The sequence below is a fragment of the Corvus hawaiiensis genome, chromosome 3 (assembly GCF_020740725.1).
Source record: "Corvus hawaiiensis isolate bCorHaw1 chromosome 3, bCorHaw1.pri.cur, whole genome shotgun sequence".
In the NCBI taxonomy this organism is placed as follows: domain Eukaryota; kingdom Metazoa; phylum Chordata; class Aves; order Passeriformes; family Corvidae; genus Corvus; species Corvus hawaiiensis.
The window spans coordinates 47,991,212-48,010,441 of NC_063215.1; the positions used below are offsets into that span (position 1 = coordinate 47,991,212).

A 19,230-nucleotide genomic window follows, 5' to 3' on the forward strand; every position below is an offset into this window, starting at 1 on the left:
GTTCCAACCCCCTTGCCAGGAGGAGGGACACCTTGTACTAGACCAGGCTGCTCAAGGCCCCATCCAACCTGAGCTTGAACACTTCCAGGGATGGGGCATCCCCAGCTTCTCTGGGCAACCCGTTCCAGTGCCTCACCACCCACACAGGGAACAATTTCTTCCTAATATCCCCCATGCTTTGTGCTTTTAACATAGAGGCATTTAAATTGCATCTCCAATGAAGTGGCTTGCTGGTGGGAGAGGCTGAAATTCCTCTGTGCTGCCCTTCAGGTGCTCTCCTGTTGACCTACAATCCCTGTCCAGGCTTTGGGCATCTCTTGCTGTCATCAAACTGGTCGGAGTGGGATGGATTGAGCTTCCCTTCCCCCAGAAACTTTAGTTTTATTGCTGTTATGTTTGAGCCCTTGATCAGTCAGTTCTTACAAATTCTGTGCAGGACCAGAGCAGTGAATGCACATAATATGCACAACTTCTCTGTTCATTTATTGTTTATGTATTTCAGATTTTGCACAACTGCAACACTCAATAAACTTTAAACCATTTTCTAAGGTGTGAACTCAATACATGTGTGATGGCCAGGCTTTGCTTTTGACTATTGCACCAGGCCCCGCTTGGCACTGGCAGAATTGGGAGTGCTTAAGGTGTTTTTATTGTGTTCATCACCATGGTAGCAAAGTACCTGATATTTACTTTAGGCATAAATGAAACCTGCACAGGTTGAATTTCAATCTTTGCTGCTTGATTTGTGCCTAGAATGGAAATTGTGAAGCAACCATGAAAGGTACATTTTTACAGATATTTTTTTTTCTTACCCTGATTTCCTCCCAAGTTTGTGCTCATGAGTTAGTGCAGATTCAGCTAAAGACTTGTTTAAAGGGGATGAGAATTTAAGAGTTTAGTGAGACTTAGGTGTGGTGTTCTGCTTTGGAACATATTGAAAAACCTGGCTTTTTTAATTCTGCTTGTCTCTTTGGAAGTTGTTACTCTGCCCTTTAAAAGCATAATTATTATAGAAGTATACACACGTTATCATGAATACAGCAAGCTTGCTCATCCTACTTATGTTTTTAATACTTGATCTTTTCTTGCTCGTTTTCTAATCAGCTGAAATGTCACATCAGAAATAGGTGGTTTGTTATTTTCAATTGTCTTCTGCATCCTGGATGGAAGCTGTTGGGCAGCTTCGCTTTCCTTACGGTTGGGCTGAGCTGTAACTGTGGCTGTGCAAATGCCACCCATGACATTCTTGCAGTACTCATTTGATAAAATCTGTGGTGTGAAAAAGGGAGGGCTTTAAATGTTTGGGTTCATTTTGGGGGCACAAACATATTCATCACTGATGTATTTGCATGGCTCTCTCCAAACCCTTTTCTCCAATCTATAACCACATGCTTGAGAAATTGATGATTCCATAAATTTCTTCAGATTTGTATTTCCTACTGTATCTTTCTGAAGTACAAATCAGTAGGCTTTTGTCTGAAAGCTGGAGAAGAACCATACTAGCAGGCAATGCTGTCTTTTACAAGCTTTAAGTCATAAAAGTAATAGTAAAATACTGTAAATTCATAAAAGACAGTGTGCCCATAGTTTAAAAGACTGTAATTTTCAAAATTTTCCTAATTTGGAAGCTAATTTTGGTGCTTAATTTGGGTTTTAAAACTTAACTTCTTAGCAGTACTGTAGACCATATAAAATCCTGTAGCCTCTTAATGTAAAAAGTGAAACTGTTGTTCAGTAGAGCTCTCAGAGAGAAGCTGTTGCATCCTGGTGTGGGTTTTTTTTAATGCTGATGCTGGTTTGCTCCTTGTATGACAAGGAGTCTTGGACAGGTGGGGGCTACTACACCTTCCAACACCTGAGAGTGGTTACTTAAAGCTTCAGAGAGGTGAGGAGTCCTTGAGCATGGGAAATCAGTCAGTGGGGAGCGTTTATTCGCCCTTTGCAGGTGGAACTTAAAGTTCCTGATGTCCATCACCTGTGGCTGTTGGTGTGAATACCCTTTTATATGTAGCTTTTTGTACGGGTGAAATACAGCTATGTGGCGGACAAAATGTACCAGATGTGTGAGACAAGGAGAAATTCTTCTGGATATAGCATAAGAATATTTAGGTTATGCTTTTTCATGCCAATCACTTTCAGGTTATGTTGTTAGCAAGGATTAAAACTTGCTGTATTTATGATAAATACTTTGTAGTACTCAAAGTAGTGCCATTTTGGTGCAAATTCTTGAGTGGGAAGTGGAAATGCTCTCTTGTTTTTCACAGCAGAAATGAACTGCTCTGCTCTGTATGATGAGATAGGATGAGGCCAAGTTAACAAACGAGATCACCTCATGCCCTTTGGAGAAGTTTCAGCCTTGCTGTGAAGCACTGATAAAGCCACAAGGCTGGTGGCTGGTGTCATTTCAGGGTACAGCAGGTATAGCCTCCCATCTGCTCCGTAGGCAATGGCTGCATTCCAAATATCTGATTTAACTCAAGGTGAATGGTGATAGGAGGGCTAAATATAATCTTTCTAGTGGAATGTTCTTATTTCCCAGAGTCTTTCAAAGTGTAGGGAAATTTGTCTGTAGCTGTGTGCATGAGGAACAGAACGTGTAGTACTCAAAGGGCAGCTGATGAAAGGGGCTTGCTTTACCTCAATTGCTCCTTGCTTCCAGAGTTTACCGGGCTCTGAAAACACATAAACATGGCCCCAGGGGTTGCCTGGGATAGACAAGGCATAACTGGCGTGTTCATCCCTTTCCTCTGGCTTTCATCTTCCTACCTCCCAACACACAGGAGTTAGCTTTATTTATGGGTTGAGCTTAGTAATAACTTCGGTTTGAAGAAAATCCCTGTGGGCAAGGCATGGCTGCTGAGGCTGTGCCTGTGCAGAAAAACAGAGGTGAAGTTGGAAATCAGCAGTCAAGCCCATGCTCTCTTTAGTCTAGCTGGCAGGATGGCAAGGGCAAGGAGGGTACAATTTGTGCCTTCTGTGGACCCTTGGTCTCTATGCTGACGTTGCCCAGCTGTGCAGCTGGTGTCTTTGGCTGCTGCTGCTAGCCAGGCTCCTGTCATTATAGATAACTGCTGGTACACATATAACATATCGCCTACCTGCACTTTAAGTCTTCTTGGCTCTTTTTAGGTGTGGTGTAATTATAAAAAGCAGGAAGAGAGGTAGATACTGAGTGCTGAAACCTGCTAGGTTCTTGGGATTCCCACATTTTTGGGTATCTGTCCTGCATGCACACACTCACAGCCTTAGCTCTGTGCTAGTATAGCATGACAGACTGAGCACTGAGAGCAAAGAGAGCAATGAGTGGTGTGCGTTTGAAAAGAGCATATGAACTTCCTGGATTTGGTAGGTTTGAGCTTATCTTCACAGTTCCTTAGCAACCTTATTTGTTTTCAGTAAGTGCTTTCTGGGTTTGATTGTGAGGGTTTCCCTCCACCACTGTTTTAGTTGCAGCTGGGGAGGGTTAGAAAAGAGCATGAAAAGAGGACACGGCAGACACATTGGGTATCACACTGACTGCTGCATCCTCCAGCCAGCAGAAAAAAGGCTTATTCTAGATGCTATCAAACATGAAGGAGCAGGGGAGCAGGGTAAGGAGACTAGAGCAGAACTCTGTTAGAGATGTTTTCATTATTAAAGAGAAGAAAGTGGAAAATGTTAGCTGTGCATTATATATATAACAGAGCCATACATAATATATGTTAACATGTGTATTACACATGGTGCAGAGAGTTCTCCCGTGTCCCCCAGTGCAATTTATCTCCTCCTCCTAAAGTGCCTCTAGCAGTGCTGACACATCCCAGATGCAATCCAAAGACATGGCTGAGAAATAGGTCAGTTGCATCAGAAGTCAGGTTTCCTAAAAATGTACACGGAAAAGAGACATGAGGCTTCTGAATGTGAAGTCTCTGTAGGATTGCCTTTCTAAAAGGATGAATGTTCCAAGTTAGCAATATGACTAACACTATATAGCAAGAACAGCTTTGCTCTCACACATCTATACAGAACATAGTGAGAAGAATCTGTCAAAAACTCCAAAATTTTGGGAGCACATAGGGTTTCTTAGAGACCTACCTGATGAGGTTGGAAATTGATTATATTGGAGATCATGGCAGGCAGGAGGAATCTAAGTTCTGTGTGGGCAAAGAAATGAAGGTGGATATTGGGAGAGGAACAATTTATAGGTAATCTGGGATTAAGATTTGTCCTAAATAACATGGGCATCATCTACTCAGAGCAATCAGTGAACAGAGCAGATGTTCTCTGATCAAGAAATTTCTAAGGCATCTCTTCTTCATTTCTTGTTTTGTTTGACTTTCAGTCATACCCCATTTACTGGATCTTCCCCTCCCCCCCCACCCCCCCCAAGATAAGCACAAAGTAATTAAGGGGAAGTAGACATAAAGTTTTTAGTAGAAGTTAACAGGGAGTATGCATGCTTTATGACAAAATCTTGTTTTGTACCAACTTTCCCTCTTGATAATCCCACAATTCTTTCTGTGTTGCAACACATCACCTATGAAATCTGGATTTCTCACTCCATCCATGATCCTGAAGTATGGGCCCTGTCTTCTGTTTTGATTGTTGCAGTTTCCTCCTCTTGACTCCCTTCCCCCTCACAGCCTCCAAAGCAAACATGACAGAGCTGCAGTGACCCCTTTCTCACTGTTTGTCCAGAACATCTCTTTGTGCTGTCAAGAAGCTGAGTTTCTTGTCTTTTATTGTTTATGCACAATAAACTGCATTTTTCACATATACAGTGCTGCAATGCAAAGTAAGGTGAACTTCAGAATCTAAGTTTCTCTGCCTGTTTCCTGACATTTAGATGTACTCCCTGGAGAAGGCAGTGCTCAGCAGGCATGCAGTGAAAAGGCTGTCACTGAAGGCAGAGCTCTTTGATCAATTCTAAGGCTGCTTTAGGTACTGGCGTTATTTCTCCCCCTTTTAAATCTGCAAAATTAAACCACTGGTCTCTGCTGCTAGCCTCTAGGCAGGAGAATTACTGCTGCTGCTGCTGTATGCCCTGGAATTATTGCTGCAACAGTGACTATGTGTGTTAGCTGTAGATAGGCATGCTGGGGCCCAAGGTCATGTGTTGCCAAAAGATAGTCTAAAACCCTTTTCCCTCTCCACTTGTTTTTCAGATGAAGGCATATTCCTTTTATTAAGTCAGGGTCTCTGTTTTTCTAATCCAAAGAAGTCCATGAGTAGTTGCATCTTTTCAGCTTTGCAAGTTCCTAATGTTTCATTCCAGTGGCAACTGAGCTCCTTGGCCTCAAAGTTGCTCTCTCCTCTGGAGGAAGGTGAGGAAGGGACAACAGAAGTGAGGAGGAGGAAGAAAAAATTCAGGCAAAATGTCTCCTCTCTCCCCTGGTGTGTCATGTTCTTGCATGTGACAGAAACTAGTTTCCCAATGCAACAAAGAAATGTGAGATATTTGGTAGTATAAATTCACCCCAAACATTTCTAAGCAAAGTTCTCACGAGCCTCTCACTTGTTTGGTGTGAGTCACTGCTGAAGATGGGCAGTCACAGCTGCTGTATCAGGGAGTCTGTCTTGGGACAGATTGCTGCCAAGAGTGTGATGCAGAACTTGCATTCACCTCCCATTGCTGCCATTTAATTTTTTTTTCAGTTGAAAACAGATTATTATGAAGAATCAGTGAGGCTCTCCAAAGTGCACATGCAGCATGCCAATAAACAGTAATGAGCTTTTAATTCACAAGAGGCAATAGATTTCAGCTCCTGTTGGCTTATTTTGCACACAGGAATAATTCCTTGCTCAACAGGGTTATTTGAAAGAAATGTTAGAGTTTATATGTTATGTTGTGAAAATAAGTTTGTAGATGGTTTCCTTCTTTCTTTCTTGTTTCTTTTTTTCCTTTCTTCTATGAACATACTTGAAGTACCTAAGGGCTTCTGGGATATTGTAGGGAAAACAGTAGTACAACTCAAGTGAGTTCTGTAGTTGATGAATGAGGGGATTCTCTTTGTGTTTCAGATGATCACCTCTTCAGGGCCATGCAGAAAGGCTCCCTTGAAGAAAGATTCAGAGACGTGGTAACTACTGGGCACTTCCTTCTCGCTTTCCTTCCAGAGAGAGAGAGGGGGATACCCACCCTTCCTGCCATTAGCCTTCTCCAGTTTCTCGGAGGCAGTAGGTCATACATAATGACATTTCTTAAAAAAATCAAATAAACCAACAAACCAAATGCTTTATAGATAACAACATGGGAGGAGTGCAGCAGCAGAGCTGACATAAGGAGTTAGGAAGGTGCAGCTGTTTGTGGGACTGGCAATCAGGTCAGGGAATTGAATTCACTGGAAAAGGCAGGGTGGGGGAGAGGGAAGGGGTTTTACTTTGTTGTGAAGCCTGGATCAGCTCCCTGATCTGGCTCGCAGCACAACTGGATGTGCACTGCTGTGCTGGGGAGGAAACAAAAGGCTGGGGTGGGATGGGAGATGTAAGGGAACTCCTGCCACTTGTATTGCTGCTGACAGCAATATCTGTAAGACAGTGCCCAAGTTTGAGAATTACTATGGCTCTGAGTTTGTTCTTAAGGAAGTGGATGGGGTTTGAGACCTATACTTGCCAGTAAGCTTCATAACAGCTTTCCCTGTGATGATCTCTTTTAACGCCATTTTACGGATGTGATAGCAAAGGTTAGCTGACTTTTACCAAATGGATTTGCTTTGGGAACAAAGATAAAACATGGAAGTCATTAATTCCTTGTTAGTGTGGTCTCTGTTGGTGGTTTCCATGTACCTTCCTGTGGCTGAAGCCTCTGCTGTTTATGCTGTGGTGGAGCTGGCACAGCTGCCAGCATCCCTCGGTCAGGAAAAAGTTGACCTAAGTGGAACCACTTATTATTTTTCATTTTCTTTGCAAAGAAAACCTCTCAGAAATGCTGAGCTTTTTCAACAAACACCAACACCACTCAACCCTGGTCATCATTCTTGTAAGAAAGATGCTAGGTCATTTCTGTGCCTTTTTTAGCAAAACATTAAGAAATCTGTCCAGATTGGTTTTAAGACAACCTTCTAAATTATATTCAGGAAACTTCTCCTGCTAATCAGGAGTAATCTCCTGACAAAACTCTCTAAGTGGCTTCTGGTTTATCTGGAAGGATTTTCTCCATTATGAAGATTTTTCAACATACTTCTTTTCCCTCTGATGCTATGGAGCCATGCCATGAACAAGACTTTTTGAACTGCATTAAGTGATATTGCTTAATGAATTTGAATAAAAGATTAAGTTGGGCTTGTTCTAGTCTGAGCATGATTAGAAATACTTCATGTATGTTTTGCTTGGAAAGCTAACACTACGTCTTAGCATGAGCCTCAAATCTTTTGAAGACAGATTTAGTTATTTTCTCCAGCTATGAAAAATATTTTAAATTTCATTTAAATTTCATTAGATCCATGTTGCTGTTTTCAGGATGAAATAGCTGATTAGGTTCTTAGTTACTTTTCTTTCGGTTCCTGGAAGGAAATCTATTCTGTGGTTAAGTGACTGAAAAGTTTAAGCATGTGTAGACAAAGCTGTCCATGTTAAGGAAAAAGTAGAGTTAAAAGACAATTACGAAAAAATGAAAGGTGAATTTCTTTTTCAGCATGTGAGCTGCATAGGACACAATAAACCTACCCTAAAGATGATCTCATGCATGACATTCTGTCAAAGGTAATTCATGTTCCTTTAGGAACTCGTGCTTGTGGCAGGAGATTTATGCCACCCGACTAGTATGCCTGGAGAAAAAGATGTATTAAATGCTAGCAGAGAAGAAGGAAAAAGCTTGTCAAAACTTGTGGTTTATGAAAATGGTGCCAGCATTTGGTCAGAGCCAGCTTTTGTAATCAATTCTGGGAGCTGAGTTTACAGGGAAGTTTTGCTTTTCTCTTAAAAGGTAGAACAGGATGAACTTTTAAACCTAGTAGGTAAAGAGCTAGTTTCCATGGGCCCAACTCTGTCAGCAAAACAAGTGAGTGTTAAGAAAGAACAGCCATATTATTAAGACAAGGCAATAGCAGAGGTGTTTTTCTCACAATGAAAGCCAGGTGACTGAAATCAGAAACTTTCTGGTCTTCTGTGTCTCCTCTTGGACACTGAACCAGGCATTTGACTTGGAGACTTACTCAGAGACTGAACGTGGCTTTCCTGAATGGTGGTAGCTTCTACTTATAAAACAATCAAGCTTTAAGACCTTGTCCTTCAAGCTCTCCTGTTTACTTGCAACCATGCATTGCAGAAGAGAGTTGAACACAGTGTGTTCTGGAGAACCCTGCTCCTTGTTTTCCCCACATTGAGGGAAACCCTTAACGAGAACAAACATTTCTCTGTTTGGGAATTGTTACTCCTCCTTTGTGTTTTGTACTTGCCAAGAAGCACTTGCATGATTAAGGTGGTTTGTTGTTTTAGATCGATAGTTTAGGTGTGGGATACACCCAGCTTCCATGGACCAGAAAGTCTCAGTGAGCTCACTGCCACTCACTTCCTGCTGAGGGAGAGATCTCAATGGGATCACTAAGGTTTAGAAGTTGTGTGAATAAAGGTATCTCCAAGATGAATGTTTTCAAGTGACAGGAACCTTCCTTTTCCAAACAAACACATTGGTGTTTCATAGTCAGTCTATGATAAAGAATAAGCTGTTAGAAAAACGGAATTTCTCAGAATCACAACATTTGCAAACTTTGTGTTGTTCCAAGTCACAATTAAAAGGCCAAACTTCCCATTGTATGAAAACTCTGAGGAAAGGAGAAAGTTGATTTGTTACCATGGAAACATTCATACCTTTATATTCAGTATAATATTGCCAATAATGCAAATATCAATCTTACTCTTTCGTAAGTTGAAGAAAAAGAAATTCAGTTTAGTAAAAGCACAATGCTTTATTTTGACGTTTGTACTTCTACACATTTTGAATTTCCACCCATGTCACAAGACAAAAAACAACTATACTCAACGATCATCAAGAGTCCTTTTCATATGAGGGGACATGATTTAGACACTTCCTTTCCCAGAGGTGAGACTTACCTCTTACATGCTGGATGGGTTGTCCCTGTGATTTCCTCAAATATGGGAAAATACACTTCAGTGTCTGTGGTAGCAGGGAACTGCATTTGTGCTTCACCCTGGAAGTTTATCATGAGCCTTCAGTTCCTGGTACTTTGGGAAAGAGTATGAGAACAGGGAGAAACTCAAAGGAGCTTTATTTCAGTACCTCTTCTGTTATTTCCTAGTATAGACAAATCCACAGTTTGAAAAGTTCCTGAGCTGGAAGTAATCTTTTTATTGTGTTCTGTTGTGACTGCATCTTTCTTTTATGAGGCTTCCTATTGTTTGGTTAAGTATGTAATATTGGCATCTTAAACACTCTGTATTGGTTAGTTTAATAATTTAGTTTTGTTGAGTGGCATAGGAATTATTGGGTTAAACTTGAGGTCTGATCATATTCTCTGATCTTCCTTAGGTCTTTTATTTGAGCGTTCTCAGATAAACATTTCCCTTCACCTGTTTCACGCCTTTCATGACTTTACAGGCTTCAGTTTCCTTACTGATTTCTTTCCCAAGCTGAAGTGCCTTGGTCAATTTAAATGTTTTTCACACAGAAACTGTAAAACAGGACAAATACTGCTTATTTGTCCTTTTTGTACTCTTTCTGGTTATGTTCTTTCTGAGAATTGTGTGTAATATCAAAGGTATTTTTACATGACTAATTCTGACTTGTGCAACACTTTCTTTTTGATTTTCTCTTCTTAGATTATTGTTCAGGTGGAGGCTGAATATTTATGTGCAGCACTGTCTTGGCAACGCCAATGCCAGCAGATGAAAGAGCTCCAGAAACAGGAGGACCCTTCCAAGAAATCTGCAGCTGGGGCGTTTGCTCAGCTTCTGACTTGTAAATGCAGTGTTTAGGGACATGGCTTAGTGGTGGACAGGGCAGTAAAATTTTTACAGTTGCACACAATGATCTCAAAGGTCTTTTCCAGCCTCGATGATCCTATGATACCATGTGTCAGTTAAACATGGTTTAGGGAGCTATGGCTAAGTTCTTCCATAACTTGTAGTTTGATAATCTGTTATGATGAAGTTTGACTGATGTCATAAAGATGACTGGCACCTGCAAAGACATCCAGAAGACTGTTTGGAATGTGCATTTTAATGCCACACAAATTAAATGCATTGTTGTTACATACAAAAAATGAACAAAACTGACGTTAATTTAAAACAAAATGGGGGAAATGAGACCTTGCAATTGTAGTAGAGAGGGAAAAAGTCATCCTGATACTCACAGTCAAAAAAGGAAATCAAATGTTAAGAATTAGTATGGGGAAATCAGAATGAGTAGAAGGAAAATGAAATAGAGTATAAAAATTTGGTGCTATATAAATCCAAAGTGTGCCCATACCCTGCCTGCTCTGTGCAGTTCAGCTATCCCTGTCCTCCACCTTGAAAAGAGCTATAACAGGAATAGTTTAGAGAAAGCCAAAGATGACCTGAAGATATGAAATGGATTCTACAGGAAGAATAAATCAATTAGCTCTCCTGCTTGGAAAGGATATAACTGAAAATAAATATTGCAAAAATATAAGAATTCATGGATGACATGGAGATCACAGAATCATTTAGGCTGGAAGATACCTTGAGGAGCATTGAGTCCAACCATTTGTTAACCCAGCACTAAACCATGTCCCAAGTGCCACATCCACATGTCTTTTAAATACCTCCAGTGATGGTGGTTCAATGACTTCCCTGGGCAGCCTGTTCCAATGCTGGACAGCCCTTTTTGTGAAGAAACTCTTCATAATACCCAATTTAAACCTCCCCTGGCACAACTTGAGGCCATTTTTCTTGCCCCTTTTGTTCTTGTATAGGAAAAGACATAATCAATTAACTTGGGACTGTGCAATGAAGAAAATAGGTGGCACATAGAAGGATGCAATTTTTTAACACAGGGACTTAAGCTATGGAACTGCTGCTAGAAAATATAATTGATAGAAAGAACTCCATTTATCATAATTCCGCTAAGGCTGGGGAATACTAAGAGAAAGTTATTGCTTACTTCTTTACAAACCAGCTGTGCAGTGAGATGGTCTGTGCCTCATGTGCCTGCATGAAGAGTTAGGGGAAAAGGAGGAAGACTTGGTAGAAAAGAAAATTTAAGGAAGGATGGGAAAGAAGATGAAAAATATGAGGGTTCTGGATTGAAAGAATGAGGAGAAATGTTTTGACACTGAGAGCTAGGAGGTGGTTTGTGAAAGGAGTTTGGAGACAGAAGGGCTTGGGACATGAAAAGTCACAGCTGTGAAAAAGCAGATGAGAGAAGAGAGTCAGGGGATGTCTGGGCTGTGCTACACAGGATTTTGGTTGAGAATGGGCAGGGATTACTGTTGTGCCTCCCTGCTGCCTCTAGCCAGCTCTTATCTGGACACAGAAATTTGCAGACACTTGGCCTGCCTCTCCCAGCAGCAAGGGTTTTGTCACCCCTACATTCTCTTTTTGTCACTCGAAAGTATAAAAATTAAAGTGTAATTTCCAGGAGGGACGATAACTATTTTACTGTCTATTTTAAAATCTGTGCTTCAACATCGTGGATCCCCGAACTCATCTGCTCTACAGTTTTTCCCCTCCTTTTCCAGCGTGAGTTGGAAAAGTATGTACATACTTCTGTCCTGCGGGCAGGCTCAGCTGGCAGTGGCACCGTCTCCTTTGCTCAAATCCATTTCCAAATTTAGTCAGGGAGATGTAGTAATAAATTGCGGACGAAGCCCATTCCCGGCTTGGCCAGCAGATGGCAATTCCTGCATTGTAAGGCGGCCTTTAAGGCGTACAGAAAGCGGAGTTTGCAGTTGCTGAGTCTCCATAAAAAGATAGTGAGCATAAAAACACCTCTGGAAATTGTGTTCAGGTTTCCTGTCAGCTACTAACAGATCAGATGCCAGAGCTACTCGGTGTGTGAAATCAGTGTTGTCATACATTAAGGAGAAAAGAACTTAACACTGTTCTGTTCACTCTGCAGTTTCGCTGCTGTAACAAGAAGCACAGGAACTTTTGGTCCTGTTTTAATGGTATTGCAGAATCTACATTGTTTTGGGGTTGTTTCTTGTCACATCAAATGTTCCTGACATGCATTGACATGGAAAGCTGAAATTAAAGTCAATATAAGAGGGTGTTTCCTGCTGTTACAAATCTATGGGAAATGACCTGTTTAATTTCAGAAGGAAAAAAAAAAAAGCAGAGCATGCAGATATAGATAATATATGTATTAAATTACAGACTTCTGGAGGAGGTTAGCAGAGAAGACTGCTACTGAGAAATCAATGTAAGCTTGAGTTAGGTTCTTTGCTGTGAAAGGGAAAAGTTTCAGGAATGATGTAAAAGCCAGCAAGACAGAGCAATGGCTAATGGACAAATACATTGATACTTTCCTTTTCGTTGCCTGAATTTCCCTTTCATTTTCACATTGAAATGGCTCTGTAGGGCTCACTACAATGTGTTATTTAGGTAATGTTGTGAGTTTTACGTCTCGGGATTGGTAACACCCAATGTAGGGAGGAGGAAGGGTTAACAAGGGGGTCCAAGCTGACGCTACAGAAATGACTGGGCCAGAAGGGGGTACGGAAGTTCTCAGTAAGTGCAGGAGGAAAACATTCCTTAAATAATTTTTGGTGACCTTTTTGCCTGGAGAAGCATGAATAGGATATGAAGCAAGATTATCTAGCTTTGTGTGGCTTGAAGTTTAGTTGTCCTGATGTGAGACTGAGGGCTGAAGGGAGAAAAAAAAAAAAATTATTGGAAGAGGTACTCAGGGTCCTGCCAAAAAGCCAGGTTTACTTTTAAGCACTCAATATTTGAAACTGATCGAAATACTGTGTTTTACTTTCCAGTTGTACTGATAGCATCAAAATATGATGAAAGAATTTCTTCCTAGACTGAGAGTGTAACAGTTTTTAACTCAAGGTCCTTTCCCAAGCTATTGTACGCAGACCAGACGTGTGCAAAGTCTGCCCTTGTGTTTCTGTCATCAGTGGCCTGTGCTCTGGGACACCCTGAGTTACAAGTCTTCTCACTGTCAGAAAAGAAAGTGCTTCCTCGAGTGAGGGAGAGTCTAGACCACCAGAAACAAGCCAGTTGAAGCAGAAGTCTGGAGGGGTTGTCTGGCCTCAGGCTTCAAAGTAAGGCCAGGATTTGCTGCTGGTGAATAATTTTGGCAGATCACAGGGACTGTGTTCAAAAGCTTGTTTAAAAAACAAACAAACCTGTAACTCTTACATGCTAATGGGTAAGAAATTTTTGCTCTAAGCCTGTGCTTCTTACTTTAACATCAAACCTGTTTCTGAAAACTGTTGTTGTGTAACCACATTTTTAGGAAAGAGCAGAGTCAGGAGGAATTCATCCAGGTAATTAGGAGGATTGGTTTCAGGGTAGGAGAGAGAAGAGGTAGTGAGAATGGAGTTAAACATTGGATCCGCACCTGGCAATTTGCTTGAGAAATCCAGAGTTAGGAACACTGGGTCTCTCTGCATCAGCAAAGCTTTGAAATGTGGGAGATTGAGTTTGGATACAACCAGAGTAAGTTGATGTCTAACCAGAGAACAGACATCAAGCCTCCTGTGACAATAAGTGCTTCCAGTTAATATTTCATACATATATTGCTCTCCAAAAGGAGAGTGACATCTCATCTTTACAAGAAGCACACATCTTGACTAGAAAAAATCGGAAGTCTAGCTCTCTCACACTGACCCTGCACATCAGGAAAAGCAAAATGGGAAAAAGTTCCTCTCAAATCCTTTTGGAGGTTACCCTGAGAGCATCAGTCCTACTGTGAAAGCTGAAGTCAAACACAAGGTTGGAGTTTTTTGTAAGTGTCTGTAACTCCTGGCTATGCTTGGATTAATTGCACAACCAAAAATCTGCTTTTTCCAACCAATACCCTTGCAAAGTCATACTGAAACCAAAAAGTAGTGTGTACTTTGGCAGAGGTATTACCAGCTATAAAGATCTGGCAACTGCAACTTGTGTAACAATCTTGCTAATTGTACTTAAATTGGAGTGGATCAACCCTTCTAACACTGAATAAAGAACAACTTTATTTTTCCAAGGAGAAAAGCAGATAGGAGGCTGGATGTATACAGGTGAGCAGGGTTTTAACAAGTGTTTCTGCAATAAGATTCGACACCAGGTTAACTATTCCCATTTGCTATGTGGGTGCAAGTTATTACATTGAATAAAGTAAAAGATGGTCTGAAGTTAAATCTCCTTTACCTGCGCAATAATTCATGTGCAAGCACAACTTACAGGTCCGTATTTACTCCACAACCATTCACATGTAAACAGCCTTATGTGAAAATAATTACTTTTCTTCTTGTTCAACTTTTTCCACATGCCTTTGGAATATTAAGCTAACTCATGAAAAAACAAAAGGTCCTCTCGTATATGTGGAAATACAACGGTAGGTATAAGAAAGGGTTGGTAGTCCTTTAGCTCCTGCTTTTCTACTGACTGGTGGCAGCACATCAAATGTCCTGCAGAAATACAATTAGAAAAATGCCTTAAGATCAAAGGAACTACAAAGCTACAAAATCTGGGAACAAAGTGGGTCGTTAAAGGTCAGCAAACATTCTTTCTGTAAAACTAAGGGTCCCAGGTTATTTTTAAGATCACTTCCTTATGTCAGGGGTGGCTTTCTTAGTGGGAATATTAAGCATGTTCGGATAATACAGAAACCTGAGATGACTTAATGATTAATAGTGTTATTCTCCATAGCAAATTTACCTCAAATACAATTGTACATAATTTAGTACACTGTTATCGTGCCCAGTCAGTAGCATTATAGGTCTTATTAATTGTAAAACCCTGTTAGTACACAGCAGTATCCTTCAGTAAATTCCAGCAAAGTGAATTCTGAAATGACGATAGCACTGCCTGTGCATGGTTATAAATCAGATTTCTAAGTGTCTGGGAATTATTCATGTGGTTTAAGTGGCTTGGGTTTATATTGTCTTACTGCTTATTTGGCCCAATTTGAACATGCAAGCTTTCCCTCAAAGGGTGGTACTCTGTGTAGTTTATTATTCAAACAGTTGCAACTTCTTAAAGGTTTAGATGTTACTTGAAGAGCTTAGAGGAATTGAAGGCTTTTAGTAAAATAATTAGGTGGAGTGTCATTTAATTTTAAATATTACTATCCCAGGGAGTTTAAATAAGATGACCTTGATTTCACCCTGATGAGAGAAGGAGGGAAGTGTTTCCTTTAAAGTGTTTCTAACTAAAATGTAAGACACAGACAGACACCTAAACAGTTAGACCTTTTATATACTGAATAATTCTGCCTGAAAACTGATACTGCATCTGTTATGTCACAGTGCTGTGATCAGAAGCTTCTGTAATGAAAAACCTTTACATAGTTTTTATTTTAAATAATTGGGAAGATCATTATGATGATAAAGAAAATTGATTATTAATTTTATCTGTCTTAGGGAATGCATCTAGGAATCCCAGGGAAGAATCTTAGTCTATGTGCATCTCTTGAGTTATGAAAGATGCTGTGCCAGAGGAAGGACAAAGAGCACTTGGGAGCCACCGAATCTGGACGATTCACATTTGGCGTTCAAGTAAATGCTGCACTATGAATGACCAGCTATAAGGTAACCTCGTACTCCTCACGGGTGAGGCTGGCCAGGGGTAGCACCTTGTCTTGCTCAGCCTAAGTAATAGGGAGGGCAATTTAGGATTCCTTAATTAAATTGATTTGTGTGGATATATGCTGTACTATAAATCCTTCTTTCTGTACCAGTTTATTTCATTTTTATACGTAAAGTAATGGTTATCCCCTTAGTCTGGTAGGGATGGATTTTATCAGAGTATAAATAGAGAGTGCAAGGCCTATGTGTGTGCTTACTTCTGAGCAAGTGGTATATTTTTATTTAACCACAAAGTAAATACATATTTAGAGGAAGGCCATTGATACAGGATTTATTTAACTTTAAAAAAATCTCTGTCAACACAAGGATTAATTTAATTCTGCTTTTGAAAGAGAGGAGATGTTCAGTGGTGCTAACAAGAATCATTATGTTTATTTCACAAAATATAGTCATTGCAAACTAAATGTTGCTGAAGTCTATTTAACCCATATTACCATACATGGGATGAATTGTGTGTTAAATAACCTATCAATTGGAGAAAAGTGAACCAGAGAGACTATGTAATTGTTTTTTCTTTAGTGACCTGCAACAGACTGGATTTTTTCTTGTGGGATACCCAACTTCAAATTCAGGATTTCAGATGATATTTAAAATGTAGATGTAGGCTGAGAACAATAATTTAGAATTTAAAAAAAAAGAAAAACGATCACATTTGTTAATCTTCCATATATTAAAGCAGTTCTGTGAGCAGAAAAGTAGAATGAAATTAGGTCCTTTTGTGACAGCTGCAAGGTAGATGCATGAAATTATTTATCATATACTTAATGTCCTGTATCATTTATATACTTCCATGCAAATATGTACAGCCCGAAACTATTCTTTGCTGTATTTAGTACCCCCATACCAGTCTTAAAATGTCAGATTTTTAATGTTGTATTTCTCAACACAAATCTGTACAATTTGCAAAGGCAAGTAGACTTTCTACATGGAAGACTTTGTTAACAGTTTTCATATGCCTTAATATTTGAAGTGACTCCCTTAGATACACAGTTTTGCTTACCTAGTAAGTAAAATGCTGAGTGTTGTAAATCATACCTTGAAATGGGGCCACTACCACCTGCTAGCCCTTGCTATAGTCCTTAATACAGAAACACTTTCAAAGGGACAAATGGACAACAGTGATCAACAAAGTTAATTTAACTTCCATAGAAATTAGAATTCTTAAAAATCAAGTGAGCAAGATTAGTGTAATTTCTATTCCTGGTGGTTTTTCACTCCAGGTAGTATTGTCAGAGGTAGTAGTTTTTTCCTTTTTCAACTTTTTGCAGCCTGAAAAGTCAAGTGAGTGGCCACTGAGCAAACAACCAAAATCTGCTTCTAGACAACTACCTGATGAGGTTTATTTGGTAAAACATTTGCTTCTCTGGTGATCCAAACTTTTGTTGAAAACAAAATTGAGTTCTTGAGATTGCAAAGGTGGTCTGGAAGATATTAAATTTACATAAACAAAGGAAGGAACTCTGAGGTGCTTAGATCCTATGATAATGCATGCAATATGAAATACTTGACCTGCGTAGTGGTATAAAACCACGCCTGAAGACAGCCTAAAAGAATGGCTCGAAGCAGTTCCTGCTCATTTGAAAGAGATGTTGACTTTGAAGCTGAATGAGAATGTTGCCAGCACTGTTAGTTATTTCACTGCCAAGAGAGATGAATGATCATGCTAGGACAATGTATTCTTCATGCTTCCTCATTTAGCAATAGGATCAAAACAAATTCCAGGTTTGACGTCAGATTAAAAATTATCTTAAGATGTTCAACTTAATATCCAAGGGTGGGACTAATTTCACCAAATTTTAAGTGTCTAGAGTTTTCAATTGTACATCTAAGCTAGTCATGTGGGCTCCTTCAGTATAATTTATCTCATCATAAATGTTAATGTTTAAAGTAATTTGTGCCGCTGTTCCCACCTACCAACACTACAGATATCCCTGGTCAGATGTTCACAGTGGAGACAGTGACAAGGTAGGCTAGAGAAATCCTACACTAAAAGTCTGCCATCAAAAATTTAGCTTTGTGCAGTTGGGGATTGGCAGGGGCAGAGGGCTTTGACAGGTAGTGACTGCCACTTTCTTTCACTTGTCTACCTTTAAGAGTAGCGGTTATGTGTCAACCATGTTCCAGACAACAGCCAGTCAGGTCCCATCCACTCTTCATTGAATGATAAACCAAACTTGAATTTAATTTGTGAAAGAGCCAGTCCTCAGCCATAAGGTGAATGTAAAAAAGGAAGATGTTAAGTCTGGAACTGGCGTTTTAAATAAACGTGGAAGTGAGAATTGGATGTGTTGCTTTTCCCTAGCTTCACTAGTTAGACATTTAGTCTACTTTCTTTCCCTCTCTCATACTGCTTGGAATTAGGAGGGAACCTATATATTGACAACTAATAGCAGTCTAGAAAACTTCTACTGTAGGCATTACCAAATTCAGGTTAGATGCTCTCAACACTCCTCACGGTAAACAAGTAAAATCTGTGTTTTTCACCTTTGAAAATGTGACTCATCTGCTCAGCAGTCAGATGCAGCCCTTGCAGTTCATACGACTCAGCTGGAGCCCAGTCTGAAACATCAGTAGAACATCCTGTCTGGCTGAGAGATGCATAAACACTGCTTACTGAATGGGATTTAATCTAATGTTGATCTTCACGCAGTTGGCGATACCATATGTTTTTGTGTTTTAATGGTTATCCTGTTTATCTCATCTTTCTGACCTAAGGCCAAATCCTTCCGCTGAATAACTGTCTTAATAATACTAGTTGAAAATTAAAGAACAAAAAGGCTTAATCATTAATATCATGTATTAGTCTAATGGGACACAAAATTTTATGTTAGCCTCATGTCCTCTCTGTATAGTTCCTTGCTTTCTTGGATTTGCTTCTACTGGACTTCTTGTTGAAAATTTGTGGTAAAGTTAGGCATTTTACTGAAGAGCTTTGGTTTTTTCTGGATGATATAGGCATACCCTTTTCATTGACTACAGTACAAATTCTAATCAGATTGACAGAAGAAGGAAGAATTAAACTCTCTGAACACATACTCTTCAGGCTTGGAATTCTGTGCACCTTACCTTTACGGAATACTGCACAACTTTGAAAAGCTTTACAAATAAAATGGTTTATGGAAAAGCTGTCTTGGTGTGTCACTAACAGCATACTTCAACAATACAGGTAATTTTTTTTAAAGTCATTGGCAATTGTAATATTCCTTATGGTCAAAGAAAATGCTGCATGTGAGATCTACTGAAGTCTTGGTCTATTTTCAATACCTTGTGAGAAAGTGAGTCAATGTTTAATGGGGAGCTGGCTAGAATTTCAGATACGGTTGCAGAACATGCCATTTCCTGGCCCCTGGGGCTTTTGAAAGTCCACAAATGATAGGGCAAATTCCTCCTTTGGCACTGGTCTTTCATGTATTGATCCTAAAATAGGCACAGCCTAAGTACCACCGTAGCAGATGTCTCTCACAGAGCATTATGTCTTTTGCGTGCACAATTGCTGTTTGTTATCAGCTGTAGGGTATTAATAAAACAT

The 19,230-nt window shown here is 39.9% G+C and overlaps 1 long non-coding RNA gene across 2 annotated transcripts; it reads left to right on the forward strand.

Moving 5' to 3' along the window:
* Positions 1 to 723: 723 nt before the first annotated feature.
* On the forward strand, positions 724 to 18,806 carry LOC125323573. 2 transcript variants are annotated; one of them, XR_007202564.1, is made up of 4 exons: positions 724 to 781; positions 6,001 to 6,156; positions 15,477 to 15,644; positions 16,970 to 18,806. It is a non-coding gene; the product is annotated as an uncharacterized LOC125323573 (long non-coding RNA). The 2 variants fall into 2 exon arrangements; XR_007202563.1 differs by having other exon boundaries at positions 18,657 to 18,806.
* Positions 18,807 to 19,230: the final 424 nt, after the last annotated feature.